This window comes from Triticum urartu, chromosome 5 (assembly GCF_003073215.2).
Source record: "Triticum urartu cultivar G1812 chromosome 5, Tu2.1, whole genome shotgun sequence".
NCBI classification, from domain to species: Eukaryota; Viridiplantae; Streptophyta; class Magnoliopsida; order Poales; family Poaceae; genus Triticum; species Triticum urartu.
In genome coordinates this window covers 352,769,941-352,788,625 of record NC_053026.1, presented here as the reverse complement: position 1 = coordinate 352,788,625, position 18,685 = coordinate 352,769,941, and positions in this window count along the sequence as shown.

Genomic DNA, 18,685 nt, shown 5'->3' with positions numbered 1-18,685 from the left:
CTCAAGCCGGGGCTTCTTCTAGCTTTGGAGGTGGCGACCAGAAGGCGCCGCCCCGTCCCCCGCACTCCTCCTTCGCAGCCTCGCCACTCCTGGTCCTGTTAGGCCATGTACGATTGGCCCTGACGGGACCGAGGTGGGCTCCTTGTCGGTGTCAAAATCGGCAGATCTCGAGTAGGGGGTCCCGAACTATACGTTTAAGGCGGATGGTAACAGGAGGTAGGGGACACGATGTTTACCTAGGTTCGGGCCCTCTTGATGGAGGTAATACCCTACGTCTTGCTTGATTGATCTTGATGATATGAGTATTACAAGAGTTGATCTACCACGAGATCGTAGAGGCTAAACCCTAGAAGCTAGCCTACGGTATGATTATCTCTTGTCCTACGGACTAAACCCTCCGGTTTATATAGACATCGGAGGGGGCTAGGGTTACACAAAGTCGGTTACAAGGGAGGAGATATACATATCCGTATTGCCAAGCTTGCCTTCCACGCCAAGGAAAGTCCCATCCGGACATGAGACGAAGTCTTCAATCTTGTATCTCCAGAGTCCAACAGTCTGGCCAAAGGATATAGTCCGGCTGTCCGGAAACCCCCTAATCCAGGACAACCTCAAAACTAGCCTTTAATGATGATGAGTCCGGCGTGCAGTTTTGTCTTCGGCATTGCAAAGCGGGTTCCTCCTCCGAATACTCCATAGAAGATTTTGAACACAAGGATAGTGTCCAGCTCTGCAAAACAAGTTCCACATACCACCATAGAGAGAATAATATTTTCACAAATCTAATCTGCTGACACGTTTTGACAGCATGACATCATGCCATGGCCCGGTCTTTATTCGAACCGTTTTTCTCAACCAGCGCTGCACATATTGCGAGGCAGTTTTCTTGACACGTCTTGTCAAAGAACAGATCATGTCCCCCTTGTTACGGGATTCTCATCAATACGGATGTGGGTAACCCAATCGTGCCTGTTGGTATGACTCCTCGATTTTAGGCAAGTCCCAAACGGCCACGAGGAGGATGCTTGATATTCGCCCTCTTTATGAAGAGGCCAAGGCCTGTCCTTTTTTCCCTCTCTTTCTCAATCGAATCCTTCCCCCGCCTTGAATTCCAACACCCAAGGCTCAGGTCAGGCGCTTCGGACCTTCAACCATGCCTGGGTCCAACCTCCAAGGTCAGTGGATGCCTTCCTCTATCACAGAGAAGGACATCAAGAAGCTGAGAGAGGCCAGGTATCTGACCGCCGAAATCTTGCACAGGCTGCCTGCCCGAGGGCAGATCATCCCCACGCCCAAACCCAACGAGAGTGTTGTGTTCATCTCTCACTTCCTCCGAGGGCCAGACCTCGCTCTGGATCCCTTTGTTAGGGGGCTCATGTTCTATTATGGGCTGGATTTCCATGATCTGGCCCCGGATTCCCTCCTTCACATCTCGTCGTTCATCGTCATGTGTGAGGCCTTCCTTCGCATTACCCCACACTTCGGCTTGTGGCTCTAGACTTTCAATGTGAAGCCGAAGATGATCGAGGGGCGTCACGCAGAATGTAGAGGTGCCGCAATAAGCAAAAGTGCCGATGTTCCGTGGCTAGAGGGTTCCTTCCCAGAGGTGTCCGGCTTATGGCAACGTGAGTGGTTTAATATCACAGCTCCCCGAAGTGCCAAGTGGGTAGCCGCCCCTGCCTTTCGCTCGGGCCCTCCACCACAACTGACATCATGGATCAACAAGGGGCTGAACTGGGGGCCAATAAATGATGTGCCAATATTGCAGAGTTGCGTCCGAGATCTCCTTGAGAGAGATGTCAGCCTAGTCATGGTAATGCAAGTCATGCTAGTTCGTCGAGTCCAGCCTTGCAAACGTCGACCCCTCCGTATGTGGGAATTCAACCCGGAAGGACCGCGAACTATTCAACACTTCCTCGACATGAGGCTTGAAGAGATGTACAAATTGTTCTTCGGACCCCAAATAGAGTGCCCGGACACCACCGAGGATGCGGGTCTGAGCTGTAATCGCCCTGATACCCAAGTAAGTAATCCCATGGCCGAACATGATGTCTTTCAATTTATCATAACATCATTATGAAAAGTCGCTCTTTGACCAGGACTGGATAACAAAGGCGAATATGATCAGGTGTCCGACCCCCCCCCCCTTCCCAAAGGATCGGCCAATCTAGTACTAGACAGAATGCTCGAGCCGACACCTTATCAGGCACCGTCAGAGGAAGATAAAGGGGGAATAAAGAGGCTGAAAGCGGGCCTCACTCACTGTCCATCCAAACCGGGGGAGTTAGCGCCTCCGCGAAGGAGGATAGCCAGGGAGAAGAATCTGAAATTCCCTCTCCCCAAGGAAGGCAGAGGACCACCTCGGAAGACCCGGAAACAAAGGTTTCCAGACGGGAGAAGAAATCTCCGCCAGAAGGTCCTGCCTCGGAGGGTACTCTTGCCGCACAGTGTCCGCCGGGGGATCAGCCCTCTATCGAGCTGTAAGTAAACAAAAAGTAGTTAATAGTAAAAATATCTTACATTACTTCTGAAGATAGTAACCGAAGCATATATCTTGCAGTTCAGATCATAGCCCTTCTCGACAGAGTTCGTCTTCGGGGGATCTTCTTCCGGAGATGATGGAGAGCGAAACACCTCCCCCTGCCACCCCGCCTCATGAGGCGGGCGACCCTGAAGTGTCGTCGCAGAGGGTTTCTCCTGATCCGCCAAGGCCAGAGGGTAATCCTTTGGCCACCCGAAGTCCCCAGTATTTGGCTCCTGAAGAGAGCAATAGAAAGAGTCCGGAAGCGTACAGTGTGCGGTCGAACGCACTGAAGGATCTTCTGGAGCAAGAGGCCATCTCAGAAGCGCATCGGACGCTAATGGGTACGGTGATTGAAAGGATTTCATCCGCCGAAAGCAGGTTGCATGAAGCTTTTATGAGTTTGCTGAAAGGCTTTGAGGTATGTGAAATAGTATATGTTTTTCACAGTACCGCACCCGTTAGGTGTGCCCTATGCAGATAGTAGCCCATGAGACTCTGGTTGCCGTCGAGAACGGAGGCAAATAGAGGATCATAGTCCCAGGTAATAATCAGACCGTCTTCATGTGCAGGTGGCTGAAGGTCTGGTGGCTAGCCGAACTGATGAGTTTGCCGAGCTAAAGCGGCAACTTGATGCGGCAGATGCCGACATCGTGCTTGTCAACAAGAGGCTTGACGAGGCACAGGGTATGTGATTTCTCCGGTGATCAACACATAGCAAGAGGAGCATGATGGCAGTATCTTTAATATGTTGTGACTGCAGATGGAGCTTCCACCGTGGAGACCCTTCGGGCGGAACTTGCCCGAGCCAAGGAACAAGCCAGAAATAGTGATGCGGCCGCTCTAAAGGCGGCCAAAGAGCTGAGGGCCGAATGGGCTGCACATTTCCAAAGCAAGGAAAGAATAGCCAAGATGGCCGTTGAGTTGAAAGATGTCGCTGACCGTTACCAGCTTCTTGAAAAAGAAAACCGGGCGAAGGCGACGGACCTGGAGAAGGCCATTGTAGCAGCCAAGGAAGCCCGCTCCAAAATCAGAGCGACGAAGGAGGAGCTGCGTCAAGCTGGAGATATCGCGGTTGGGAAGCCCTTTTTATTGTGGACTAAGTTCGGAGATCCGAAGTATGCCCCTCTTGATCAACTATGGAGTTCTGCAGATGCATACGTGGATTTGGCAGCAAGTGCTACTGATGCGGCCGAGTACTTCAAGGATCAAAAAGGTCGTGAAGTGGAAAAGCTGTTCTGGTCACAGTTCCATGCTCCAGTGCGTCCGCTGCTGTTGAATGAGCAAATGGCCGAGTGGGCCGAGCTCCATAGGTTGTTCGGGCTTTCCATGAGGTCTATTGTGCATCATCTATGGCAGGAAGGGCCAAGGCCGAATAGTTATTTTAGTTTAGTACAACAATTCCTTGGTGCTGTGCCGTATATCGAAACTATGAAGAGGTCGGCGTGCATAGAGGGTGCATGGAAGGCACTTGCCCGTGTCAAGACATACTGGGCAGAGATGGAGGCCACCACTATTGCAACACAGGGTTCAGCCGTGGGCCGAGTAGCTGTCGAGCACTACTTTGAAGAAGTCCTTGAAGGTGCTTGTTCGATAGAGGCTTAGTGCTCGAAGAATATTATGTTCTAGTGACATGTATTCCCATTGTAAAAACAATGTTTTATTGAATTATAAAGGTTGTGTTTATATTTTTGCCTGCAAGTATTATGATGCCTCCTGTGCGGCCGTTTATGTATATATGTATATAACCTGAAAGATTGCAGTCGTCGGCTTCAGCTCCCACGCATATAATGCGGGGTTATTCACAGAAAATGCGTATTCACACTTGATCCAACATCTTGGTCCATGAAGGAGGTGTTAGCGCAGCGAACGAGGCAATCAGACTATATTGCTTTAACACTTTCATTTGGCCATAGGAGTTTGACGGTGGGACTACTATATAGCCCCTGGTACTTCCGCGCTCGTCCGAATACGGGGCGCGTATGTAGATGACCGGGAAACGGCCCTTCGTTAATGCGGAGGAATCCCGAAGATTCCGCTAAGTCATCGAGTGGTTGACCAGTCTCGCGCTTTATCATGATAGTTAGTTTTCGGCTTTCTCTACCGAGGTGCACATCTGGATGAACCAGGGCACAATCTCAGTAGTTCTCCCGGTGCCGCCTTAGCCGATAGAGAGGAACGTAAGGTAGCAAAACACGGGAGCCGGGCAAACCCAACATTTAACCAAAGACATGATTCAGAGCTGATGCATATAAGGCCAAACTCGCGACGCCGAACACTCCCTAATGTATTCGGTCTTTATAACATATGCAGGGCTGAACAATGCCTGTAATAATAAACCCCGAGTGTCCAGGTACGTGCAATATCCTGACGTGGCCACATGCCAATAACGTCAGTATCTTTCTCGGTTGTATTGAGTATCCGGAGGATGTGAACAACAAGAGACAGTAAAAAAAGGTTTACACAGGGTCTTAATCTGGAAAGATACCTTTGAGCGGGTCCCTGCTGCACGTCTGCGCCTGCGTCTCCATTGTGCCGTGTCCTTGACGGGTGTAGCACGATTGCCATCTGTAAAATAGAAGAACTTAGGTGAAAGTTGCCATGCCAGAAAATTGGTTATTATCAATAAACCATTAAAATTCAAGATAAGTCAAGTTGAGCCGAACTAGCCCTGATTACATGCGGGAAGCCCCTGGTACCGTCTATGAGGGTTCAATCATCAAACCAATCTCATGTATATGTAGTGATGCGCCGGACTCGTCTAATCGTGTCCGTGGTCTTGACGACCTGTCATTTTTTCTGGTTGGTGAGGCCATCTAGTGCTCGGCTGTTAAAGGCGCCGCACATTCTTCCGCGCGTAGAGAACGCTCAATATTTCCACTAACTGTGATGGTGCCATGTGGACCGAGCATCTTAAGCTTGAGAGAAGCATAATGCGCTACCGCATAAAAATGAGCGAAAGCCGCTCTTCTGAGTAGTGCTTGATAGCCACTTCAGAATGGAGGGATGTAGAAAGTTAACTTTTCTGTTTGGAAGTTGTCGGGAGAACCGAATACAACCTCTAGTAATAGAGAGCCCGTACAGCGGGCCTCTGGGCCTGGTATTACTCCCTTAAAGGTAGTATTACTGTGGCTTATTTTTGTCGGGTCTATCCCCATTTTGCGGACTGTGTCCTGATATATCAGATTTAGACCACTGCCGCCGTCCATAAGGACTCGTGTGAGATGGTATCCGTTTATTATTGGGTCTAACACCAAGGCAGCTAATCCTTCATGCCGGATGCTTGTCGCATGATCCTCGCGATCAAAAGTGATCGGGCGGGCCAACCAGGGGTTGAACTTAGCGGTGACGGGCTCTATGGCGCATGTGTCTTAGAGTGCATGTTTGCTTCTCCTCTTCGCCACATGGATCATGTTTACTGTTTTAACCTCTGGTGGGAATTTTTTCTGTTCTCCGGTGCTTTGCTGGCGAGGTTCGTCCTCGTCTTCGCTTGGTGTCTCCCCCCTTGTGTTCGGCGTTTAGCTTGCCGGCCTGGTTGAAGACCCAACATTCTCTGTGGGTGTGATTTGAAGGTTTATCGGGGGTGCCATGAATCTGACATAGTTTGTCGAGAATCTTGTTTAGGCTAGACGGTCCATCTCTGCTGCCTTTGAAAGGCTTTTTCCACTGACCTGGTCGAGAGCCCCTGAATCCGGCGTTGACCGCCGTATTATCTAGGCTGTCTTCTTTATTTCGACGCTTGTTTTTACTGCGTCGTGGTTTTCCATTGACGTCCCTGACTTCGGATGTGCTTCGGTCGCTGGTACTACTGCGGGCTAACCAGCTATCTTCGCCCACGCAAAAGCGGGTCATGAGGCTTGTCAGGGATGCTATTGTTCTCGGTTTTTCTTGGCCGAGGTGTCTGGCGAGCCATTCGTCTCAGACACTATGTTTGAAAGCTGCTAAGGCTTCGACGTCTGGGCAGTCGATGATTTGGTTCTTCTTAGTGAGAAACCTGTTCCAAAGCTTTCGGGCTGACTCTCCGAGATGTTGAATTATATGAATTAAATCGTCTGCATCCGGAGGTCGGACATAGGTCCCTTGAAAATTAGCCCGAAAAGCGTCCTCGAGCTCCTCCCAACTTCCAATTGAGTTTTCGGGGAGGCTTTTCAGCTTGTGCCGAGCTGGTCCTTTAAGCTTGAGGGGCAAGTACTTGATGGCATGGAGATCGTCTCTGCGAGCCATATGGATATGGAGGATGAAGTCCTCAATCCAGACCCCAGGGTCTGTGGTCCCGTCGTACGCCTCTATGTTCACTGGTTTGAATCCTTCTGGGAATTCGTGGCCCAGCACCTCATCGGTGAAACATAGGGGGTGTGCGGCACCCCTGTATTTGGATGTATCATGGCGTACGGACGGTTGTAGTATTCGGTTTTGATTTTGTGCCGGAGCACGCTTCCTAGATCCATAATGCTTCCTAGATCCATAGATGGATCTGGTCATACTGGATTTTTGGTGCAAGTCCTCACGTAGATCGTGTGTTGACTTATGTGCGACCTTGTTAGCCGCTCTATCGCGGTCACAAGGTGGTTGATCCGGCCGGTTGGCCGTTTTATTTTTCGGCTGTATGGGGTCTAAGGCCTCATCGTCGAATTCGGGTAATAGCTTGCGCTTTGGATAGCTCTTTGTGTGGTAACCTCCACCATACTTTTCTTTGTTGTCGAGCACTTTGTTCCACCTGTTGTTGAGCGTATTTTGTTCGGCCTTAAGCCTTTGCTTCTGCTTCTTCAGACTCCTCGCTGTGGTAATAAGCCTTGTGCGAAGGTTCTCTTGCTCCAAGTGCGTTTCCGGGATGATGTGTGCATCTTCGTCCGGACTGTTTTCCTCCCCAGAGGGGGTTTGATGAGATTTATCCTCGGCGTCGTCGTGTTCGGACATCGGATCCGTACTATGTTCGTTGTTTGCGGCTTCATTGTGCTCTGCCACCGGGGCAATGTGGTCGTCGTTTCCTCTGGAGTCGACTGGAGTGTTATTTTCTCTTGCGCTGTTGTTGCTGTTTTTGCCGAGGAGGGATTTGGAGCGGCGCCTACGCCAACGCTTTGTTTGCTTCTTGGAGGGGTCATCCTCCGCTGTCTCCTTTCGTTCCTCGTCATCGTTTTCTTTGGGTGTATCCACCATGTATATGTCATGTGATGAAGAGACTATCCAGTGTCCTGTGGGCACTAGTTCCTGTTCCTCTCCTGCATCGTCATCCATGCCGTCGATGTTTGCGGAGTCGAAATCGAGCATGTTGGTTAAATCGTCGATAGAGGCTACTAAGTGGGTGGTGGGTGGGCAGCGAATTTCTTTTTCGTCCGCATCCCATTCTAGCCTGACATAGTTCGGCCAAGGATCTCCTGACAAGGAGAGAGACCTTAATGAATTTAGCATGTCGCCGAAAGGTGAGTGCTGAAAGATATCCGCGGAGGTGAACTCCATGATCGGAGCCCAATCGGATTCGATAGGCACGAATGTAGGCGGCTCGTAGTCCGTGGCCGGAGACGAATCCAGTGGTTTGGCAACACGGCTCTTGTAAGGGGTGAAGTCAGTATCCGGCTCCATCGCCACTGAGAGTGCGGCCTCCGTGGCGGGGTCTACCCCTCTATCCTCGGATGGCGCAATTTGCTCCGGATTGAAGGCCGGAGTAGTTGTAGGTGTGATCTCCCGAACACTGTCTGACGACAGAGTTAAATCATTCTCGTCATGATCGTGCGGCGCACCTGACATGGGCTCGAATCCGTCGAAGATCAAGTCTCCGCGGATGTCGGCAGTGTAGTTTAGGTTTCCGAACCTGACCTGATGGCCAGGGGCGTAGCTCTCGATCTGCTCCAGATGGCCAAGCGAGTTGGCCCACAGTGCGAAGACGCCGAATATGAAGATCTGTCCAGGGAGGAAAACCTCACCCTGGACCGCATCGTTAGCGATGATCGAAGGAGCCATCAAGCCTTATGGTGATGGCACAGTGGAACTCTCAATGAAAGCACCAATGTCGGTGTCAAAACCGGCACATCTCGAGTAGGGGGTCCGAACTGTGCGTCTAAGGAGGATGGTAACAGGAGGCAGGGGACACGATGTTTACCTAGGTTCGGGCCCTCATGATGGAGGTAATACCCTACGTCTTGCTTGATTGATCTTGATGATATGTGTATTACAAGAGTTGATCTACCACGAGATCGTAGAGGCTAAACCCTAAAAGCTAGCCTACGGTATGATTGTCTCTTGTCCTACGGACTAAACCCTCCGGTTTATATAGACACTGGAGGGGGCTAGGGTTACACAAAGTCGGTTACAAGGGAGGAGATCTACATATCAGTATTGCCAAGCTTGCCTTCCACTCCAAGGAAAGTCCCATCCGGACATGGGACGAAGTCTTTAATCTTGTATCTCCATAGTCTAATAGTCCGGCCAAAGGATATAGTCCGGCTGTCCAGAGACCCCCTAATCTAGGACTCCCTCACTCCTGCTTGGGTGCTCCTTTTCTCGTCTTTTCCTCCTTCCGCCGCAGTGCCTGAAGGAGGGAAAATGAAAAGAGGGGATCACAGGGCACTTATCTTTTTTCAATCTTAAATCAGCCGGACTCTCGAGTCCATCTTTGTGTTCTGTAATGCTTGTACTTGTATTAGCATATAAATGTAAAAGATGAACCTTGCTGGGAACCCGTGCATGTGTACGTCCATGCAGAGGTGGAGTGCCTCTTTAATGAAAATAAATGAGTTTTCCCCGGCAGGATATCCTGTCGGCACCTTCTTTGTCTGTCGGAGAGCTACATCTGCCGGGGGATAGACAGAGGGGCCAACTGTCGGCGTTCTGGGAACGGGGGTCCCCAGACTTGCCTGCCTGCGGCGTGGCTCAAAGGGGGCCCAGCACGGCCCATCTTCACCAACACAAACCCAAGACCCTCGCGAGGGGCCAAGCCTCGCGGGGCGGACGACACGAAGCTTCCTCAGGCACGGCCTCGTCAGGCTGGCTCACGAGGAGGCGGAGAGATCAAGGCAGGGTACCTCACGAGGTGCCCATGACGCAAGCAATGACAACTCAGGGCGCCAGGCGGGTGCCAGCCCACGCAGCGTCCCCCTTTCCTCTTTGGTGCAAAGGGGGCAAGCGCAGCCGCAGAGTACCGAGGCATCAGGCAAAGGTTGCCATTTCGGTGCAACGAGACCAAGACCAGGAGGACTACGAGACGGAGGTCACCGTGGAGCCCAAGACGTCGTCATCACCAGAGCTTCGCGCAGGCGAAGACTACTTTTGTCAGGATAGTTGATACATGATGTCCCCCTTCAAATTAGCCCGCCATTGTTGGCTCCCTTCCCGCTCAATATTTGGGGAGAGGACCAGGGCCTCAACAATGGCGGGCTAATTTGAAGGGGGACAGCAAGTATCAACTATCCTGACAAAAGTAGTCTTCGCCTGCGCAAAGCTCTGGTGATGACGCCGTCTTTGGCTCCACGGTGACCTCCCTCTCGTAGTCCTCCTGGTCTTGGTCTCGTTGCACCGAAATGGCAACCTTTGCCTCACGCCTCGGTACTCTGCGGCTGCGCTTGCCCCCTTTGCACCAAAGAGGAAAGGAGGATGCTGCACGGGCTGGCACCCGCCTGGCGCCCTGAGTCGTCATGGCTTGCGTCACGGGCACCTCACGAGGTACCCCGCCTTGATCTCTCCGCCTCCTCGTGAGCCAGCCTGACGAGGCCGTGCCTGAGGAAGCTCCGTGTTGTCCGCCCCGCGAGGCTTGGCCCCTCGCAAGGGTCTTGAATTTGTGTTGGTGAAGATGGGCCATGCTGGGCCCCCCTTTGAGCCACGCCGCAGGCCGTAGGCAGGCAAGTCTGGGGACCCCCATTCCCAGAACGCCGACAGTAGCCCCTGGGCCCAAGGCGCGCCTGGACTTGGCCGCGCAGGGAGGCGGAAGGGCAAGAGCGAAGCATCGCGGGCCCTAAGAGCCTGCGGCCTTGGGCGCCGCGTGGCGGTTGATTGGACGTGGGCGTCTCCACTTCCCCACGGCGCCTCGGCAACTGCACGGATTGGACAAGTCCCTGCATGCAAAGCGGGTCATAATTACCTGCGATCGTGGGGGCCATTGGTTGGCCATCGCCAGCCATAAGTATGGACGTCGCGCGTCCTTCTAGTTCATCCCCCCTTGCTTCTCCTTTTTCTTCATGGCCCCGTCGAGGAGGTTCTCAGCCGCCGAGAAGGGGAAGGCTTGCCGGGTTGAGCCCGCCTCTCCCCCACCCAAACGCGGCCGAGGGCGCCCTCGCAAGTATCCTGTGGCCACCACGGTGGCTCCCCGCGGCCGTGGAGGCGATCTTCAGCACGGCGACGGGCGGATTGCTGTAGCCGGGGGGCGCGCTCCGGCTGCGCGTCCCCCCAGGCCACGCGTTCATGCTGCTGAAGTGTTGCCGGAGTTCATCGTGTGGTCGGCGGAGCCGGCTAGAACTCGGCTTCCGCTTCCTTGCTTCCTCCTCGGCGAGCTCCCGGCCGGCGCCCCGGGCAGCCTCTGGCTCCAGGCCGACGGCTGCTGCAGCCGGGCCTCATGGGTCTCTTTGGAGGTCTCCGCGGCCGGGAGCCTGTCCCTGGCCCGCGGTTGGTAGACATTTACCCGCGCGCGTGGCCTGAGCCGTCGGTGCACCCTACACTTCAAGTTCGACGGCGACGCCACCCTCTACGTGAGGGTGTTTGGGGAAGATGGTCGCCGCGCAGGGTGTTGCCCCGAGGGTGATGACCGCGGCTGGGAACCCAGCTCCGGTGATGATGGAGAGAGCAGCGCTCGCACGACTGGCGGCGTTCGGGGTTCCCCAAGGTTCTTCGGTTCTTCTTCAGGCGGCGACTCCTCTAGCGGTGGCCGGGATCACCCTCCACGTCGTCGTATCTTCTTGGGGGGTGGCAACGTGTCCGCCCGCTGCCGCGCCCTGGTGAAGCGCGAGAGGAAGTCCGCCTAAGCTCCGGAGGCAGCTCGGGCCTTCCCTGCGGGCCAGTGTGAGGCAAGCCGCGCCGGATTTGTTCTTCCTTTTCCCTTTTTCCTGCGTAACAAAGACAATAGTGCGGAGCCCTGCGGGGGCGTGTCTGGGTTATTGCTTGTTAATCATCATTTTGCTTTCGTTACCGTACCTTCTGGCTATGTGCCCGAGCGTGGATAGTTCCCGGCCCCGGCCGTGGGGGGGCGACCGACCCAGGCCCTTTGTTTGTGTCGCGGTGCCCGTGGGGCACGGACTGGAGGGGTGCTCCTGTAAGGGGCCCAGGCCGCGAACTCTTTGAGTGACTAGGATAGGAACACTCGCGAGGGCGCTCGGCTCTCCCCCTCGCGAAGCACAAGAGAAACCGAGGCAAGAGAGCGAAAAGCCGAAGAACCGCAAGCCAAAGACGGCAACAACTTCAATAAAACTCCAAACGAAGAGGAACAAGCCAACTGCGGAAAGAAAATGAAAAGCCGCGTCCGACACCTAGTCTAGTCTTCGACGTCTTCTCACCAGCGTGGAGCTAAGTGCTGCCACTGGGCGTGGGAGGGAGCCCCAGGGCCTGAGGCCGGCGCTCCTGAGACTCCGGGGCGTGTACAGCCCCAACTCATTATTACGTGAGAGTGTCACGGGCGGCGAGCTTCACAGGCGTTGGCCTTCTTCACAGGCTCCGGGCCTTTTCCAAAACGCGATAGCTTCACAGGCACTCCCCTTGCTTCACAGGCTCCGGGCCTTTTCCAAAACGCGATAGCTTCACAGGCACTCGCCTTGCTTCACAGGCTCCGGGCCTTTTCCAAAACGCGATAGCTTCACAGGCACTCGCCTTGCTTCACAGGCTCCGGGCCTTTTCAGGGGGAGAACCTCCGGAGGTGCTGGATGTTCCATGCATTCTGGACCGGCACTCCCCCTTGAGTCTCCAAGCGCGCAGAGCCGGGCCTGGAAACATGAACAACGTTGAACAGGCCCTCCCACATGGCAGAGAGCTTGTGCAATCCCTCCCTGGAGAGAACCCGCTTGAGCACGAGATCTCCTACCTCAAGAGTCCTGGGGCGGATGTTGCGGCAGTGATATCGCCGCAGTGCTTGTTGGTACCTCGCCGCTCGCAGCGCGGCTTCCCGGCGATGCTCCTCCCCCAGCACGAGGTCCGTCCCCCACATGGCGTCCTGCTGTGCCTCGTTAAATGCCAGGACCCGCGCGGAGTGACATCTGACCTCGTGAGGGAGGACTGCTTCTGCTCCGTAGACCAGGAAGAACGGGGTCTCTCCAGTCGGCTTGGTCGCGGTGGTGCGAATGGACCACAGCATGGACTGCAGTTCGTCGTACCAACCGCTGCCGCAAGCCTCCAGCTTCTTCTTGAACGTCCTGGTCTTGAGGCCCCTCAAGACCTCCGCGTTGGCTCGCTCTGCCTGGCCGTTGCTTCGGGGGTGCGCCACTGAAGCGTAGCATATCTGCGTTCCAAGGTTAGCACAATATGTTTTGAAGAGGTTACTCGTGTACTGCGAACCGTTGTCCGTGATGATGCGATTCGGCACCCCGAACCGGCTCACGATGCCCTTGATGAACTTGACTGCGGAACCCGCAAGAATGGTGCGGACAGCCTCCACTTCAGCCCACTTGGTGAACTTGTCCACGGAAACGTAAAGGTAGCGGTAGCCCCCTGGCGCCCGAGGAAACGGACCCAAGATGTCGAGCCCCCAGACTGCGAATGCCCACGAAAGGGGGATAGTCTGCAAGCCCCCTGCCGGCTGATGGATCTGCTTGGCGTGGAACTGGCAGGCCTCACAAGCCTTCACTAGTTCAACGGCGTCATTGAGCGCGGTGGGCCAGTAAAACCCACTGCGGAACGCCTTGCCAACGAGGGTCCGTGATGACGAATGATGTCCGCAGTCTCCACCGTGTATATCTTCCAGTAGTTCCTTCCCTTGCTCCCTGGAGATGCAGCGCAGGGATACATCGTTTGGTCGCTTCCGGTAGAGCTCTCCATCTTTGATGCAGTATGCCGTGGCCTGGCGCGCCACTCGCTCTGCTTCCTCCTCCTTCTCCGGCAGGGTCCCTTGCGTTAGGTAGCTCCGGAGCTCCGTGATCCAACATCCCTCTTGAGGTTCCATCGTCAGGAGCAGGCGTGCTCCCGAGGCCGGGCCACAAGCCGGAGCTCCTGAGGCAGGTGGCTGAGGGAGCTCCTCCCTGGGCTGAGCCGTGTTTGATAATGACGGTAAGGCTGAAGGCTTGAAGAGCCACTCCTCGAAAATGCCAGGCTCCTGAGGTAACCATCTGGACGAGCGTTTGGCGATGTCATCGGCTTCCTAATTGGTGCCACGGGGCACATGCTGCAACTCCAACCCCCAGAACTGCATCTCTATCCTGCGGACCTCTGCAAGGTAAGCCTCCATGTGCTCATCCTTCGGCTCATACACCTTGTTGGAGAAATTGACAAGGAGCTGTGAATCGCCCTTGATGGTGAGGCGTTTCACCCCCAGGGCAGCTGCGGCCTTCATGCCCGCTATTAAACCTTCATACTCCGCTATGTTGTCGGAGACCTTTTCGCCTTGCTGGAAACAAAGCTGCATGGCGTAATAGAGCTTGTCCTGGGTGGGCGATATAAGCACCACCCCAGCCCCTACGCCGTGTCTAGAGAACGCCCCATCTAAGTACATGACCCAGCCTTCTGGTGCCTCACTTCCCGGGGACAGGGACCGATCCTCGTCGGCCTTGAGGCCTGGCGCCTCCGTCCATTCTGCCACAAAATCTACCAACGCTGCTCACTTGATGACTCTGGTCGTGCTGAATTCGAGCTGAAACGCTTGCAGCTCTATGTTCCACTCAGTGACCCTCCCAGCTGAATTGGGGCTCCTGAGCACCCTCTCCAGGGGGTATGACGAGACGACCTTGATGGGGTGACCCTGAAAATAGTGCCGCAGTTTTCGCGAAGCCACCAGTAGCGCGAGGAGGAGTTTTTGAGGCATGGGGTACCGTGCTCTTGCATCCCGCAGCACTGTGCTGACGAAGTACACTGGGTGCTCAACGAGATGGAGTGCGTCACTGCTGGTGGCTCCCTTCGGAGACCGTGGCGCCTCTTGAGGCAATGGGGCCTCCTGAGACTGGCCATCTGGAAGAGGAGCCTCTTCCGCCTCTGGTGCGCCCCTCTACGGCGGCTGATCCTCCTCAGCCGTGATGGCGGTTTCTGTGGGCCTTCCTTGTCCCTGTTCTGCCTTATCCCGGGCTACTGCCGTGGTTTTGATCCGGCGCTTCTCTCTGACTGCTACCAAGGTTGCGCTGGCGGAGTAGGGAGTGGCGGCGAGGTAGAGCACCAGGGGCTCCTGAGGGCATGGGGCCACCATGACCGGTGGGCTGGTCAGGTATCTCTTGAGATCCTGGAACGCCTTGTCGGCCTCTTCAGTCCACTCGAAGGGCCCCTTTTTCTTCATTACCTGGAAGAAGGGCAGGGCTCATTCCCCCAACTTGGAGATGAAGCGCCCTAGCGCGGTCACGCGCCCCGTGAGCTTCTGCATTTCTCTGAGGGTCTTTGGCGGGCTCATGTCTTCCACCGCCTTGACCTTCTCCTGGTTAGCCTCGATGCCTCGGTGGGACACGAGGAAACCCAAGAGCTTGCCCAAGGGGACTCCGAACACACACTTCTCTGGGTTGAGCCGTAGGTTCACTGCATTGAGGCTCGCGAAGGTTTCCTCCAGGTCTTGTATCAAGGTCCTGGCCTCCCGAGATTTTACCACGATGTCATCGACGTAAGCTTCAACATTCTTCCTGATCTGCGGGCCCAAGGTGATATGCATCAGCCGCTGAAAGGTCTCCCATGCGTTACACAGCCCGAATGGCATGCAGGTGTAGCAGTACACCCCGCACGGGGTTAGGAAGGCCGTCTTCTCGACGTCTTCCACCGCCATCTTGATCTGGTGATACCCAGAGAAGGCATCCAGGAAGCACAACAGGTCGCATTCCGCAGTGGAATCAACGATCTGGTCGATGTGGGGGAGCGGGAACAGATCTTGCGGGCACGCTTTGTTGAGGTTGGTGAAGTCGACACACATGCGTTCCTTCCCTCCCTTCTTCGGCACAACGACAGGGTTGGCTAACCAATCTGGGTATCGGACCTCGCGAATGACCCCAGCGGACTCTAATTTGTGGGTCTCTTGGACGATGAAGGCCTGCTTTTCTGTGGACTGCCGCCTGGCCTTCTGCTTCACAGGGCGCACGTTGGGGCACACGTTGAGGTGATGCTCGATTATGCTCCTGGGGATCCCTGCCAACTGGTCCGGCTCCCAAGCGAATACCTTCTTGTTTGCATGCAGGAACACGACAAGGGCCTCCTCCTACTCGGGTTTGAGGTGGGCGCCTATGGTGAAAGTGGCGTTGGTGGACCCGTCCTCATCGACGGGTACCTGCTCGGTTTCTGCCTTGTCTTGGGTGAACAACTGCTTCTTCTTGGCGGGCGCAGCCCCCTTGGGCTCGGGGGCCCCCAAGTCGGCAGGCTGTGCCGACGCTGCTGTCCTGAAGACGACCTTGAGCACCCACAGAGCATCACCGGTATCCGTGTGCACGGTGAAGACACCACTGCTCCTGGGCATCTTCATGAGGTTGTACGCCAGGTGCGTTGCGGCCATGACCTGGGCCAGCGCTGGGTAGCCGAGGATGGCGTTGTTGGGGAGGCCGATGGGGGCGATGTCGAAGTCGACCAGCTCCATGCGGAAGTTGTCGTAGGTGCCGAAGGTCACTAGGAGCCGGATCTGCCCCAAGGAGCTGGACGACCTGCCCCCAATGCCTGAGAAGGGCCGGCTGGGCTGCAACCGTTCCAGGGGTATGCAGAGGAGGTTGAAGGCCTCGACTGAGAGCACGCTGAGGCCCGCCCCGCCATCGATGAGAGTTTTGGTGACGGCCACCTGGCAGATGGTGGGGGTGCATAGCATGGGGAGCGCGCCCGACCAGGCCGAGTTGGAGGGGTGGTCCTCCGGGCTGAAGCTCAGGCCGGTCTCGGGTGCCGCCCGATCTAGGGGAGCCCCCTGTCGTGTGGAAGCGGCGCTGACCTGGCGGATGAACTGTCAGGACCCCGATTCCAAGCCACATCGATCTAGCCGGTAACACCTCATATCACTTTGCGGCCTCACGCACGGTATCCCATGGGTGTCGCCTTACCATGGCCCGGGACCGTTTGCGCCTTTTGGCTCACGTATATGGTAGTGTCGCTAGCATCCATATGACAGAGAACCCGGGCCGACATGGCTAGTCGTGAACCCAAAGCGACACAGACCTATGGAGACAGGCATACAAGAATCACATCGAGCATGTCGGTCATCAGCGAGTGATTCCGGGCTGTAGCACTGGGCTAACAGGACTCCGGGGAACCCGGGCTGTAGCAGGCTAGGCAGGACTCCGGAAGTCACCGCGTGACATTTCCCCGAAGGGACAGACATAGGAACGAAGTGAAACACATGCCGGCCAGTCAAGTGTCCTGAACAGTAGTGCTGGGCTAGCAGGACTCCGGTGTACCGGGCTGTAGCGGACTACTATGGCTCGAGGAACACTAGACTACATTTCCCCATAAGAAAGGCTGCCAAGGATAAACAACTGGATTGTCGGATCCCACTCATACCAAGCATTTCAATCATACACACAATATGCCCGATATGAGTACATACAACATGGCATCACAACAAAACTCTACAACTCAAGTACTTTGTTTAAAGGCTCCAGGGAGCCATACATAACATGTTCATATAGATAGGGGTCACATGACCCGACACTCAAGTCATACAAACATACAAGCACATGCGGAAGCAACTTGTCTGAGTACAGACTCTAGAAGAAAGAAGGCTTCTCGAAGCCTGTCTATCTACATAGGGCCCTCCATGGCCAGGATCACCACCTGGGTGGCTAGTCACTCATCGATGTCAAGATCTACATAAAACCCATCGGAGGGGGCGGTGTTGTCGTCTGAAAACAGTAATTAAGCAAAAACATGAGTACAAAGGTACTCAGCAAGTCTTACATCAGAACCTAATATACATGCTTATTCTCAAGAAGGTGGTGGGGTTATTGCAGCAAGCCAGCTTTGACTCAGGCTAAGCTATCCTACGGAACTCCACCAGTAAAATAGTTTTTGCACACGAGTCCACTACTCACCAACACAATACTCCACCGTGGATCCTCCTCGTCATCCTACGAGAGGGCCATCCTCGGTACTCAACTTATCTTGAGTCTTTTAGTAGTATCCATTAACTTGTCTATGAACTGTATAGGCAACCAAGTAGTCCTTTACCGCGGACGCGGCTATTCGAATAGTTTTATACCCTGCAGGGGTGTACTTCGTCATACACGCTTTCACCACTACTTACCGTCGTTTACACGACATGTACTCGGCAACCTTCAAGCGGAAGCCCAGCGAGGGTGTCGGCCATGGCCTACCTAAACACTTAAGTCTCTAGTCCAGGTTTATCGCCTATCCAAGTTCCATCCGCAGGTAGTCCGGCCGATGTTTCCACATACGGCCCCGAGCGATGTGTACAGGGTTCCCGAGACACCAAACGGGTGACTCGGTACACCGTGCCACGGTGTATCTACCGCAACATAGCCCACCCCTAGGGTCAAGGCTACGCACGGCTGCCAACACATAACCTACAAACACCAGAAACTATTTGCTACTCCTGGACAGAGTACTAGGGTGATTAAGAAGCCGAGAGGGTCCATTGGTTTCGGGCCCAATGTACGGTAGTAACTGCATCTTAAATCACACATACAGATCTCAGTTCTTATGGACGGCCTCAATGAAACAACCCACCATGTACTCCTACATGGCCTCTCATCGATACCTTTACCAAAACATGTTCAACACATCCCTCATATTACCAACACAAGCATTTCACTCTAGCGCATCACCCAGATGAACCAGACCTGACACAACTCTAAGCATAGCAGGCATAGCAAGGTAGGAATCACATACATGGCTCAATCAACTCCTACACATGCTAGGGGGTTTCATCTAGTTACTGTGGCAAAGACAGGTCATGCAGGGGATAAGGGTTCAACTACCGTAACACACAGCAGTTTGAATCGCGTTGTCTTAATGCAGTAAACCAGAGGAGAAGCGAGAACATGGGTTTGTATCGAAGTGATAAATGGGTTGCTTGCCTGATGGAGTGGTAGTGGGATATTGCCCTTCAGTTGGATACTCGTGAATATCCTCGGAGGCAGA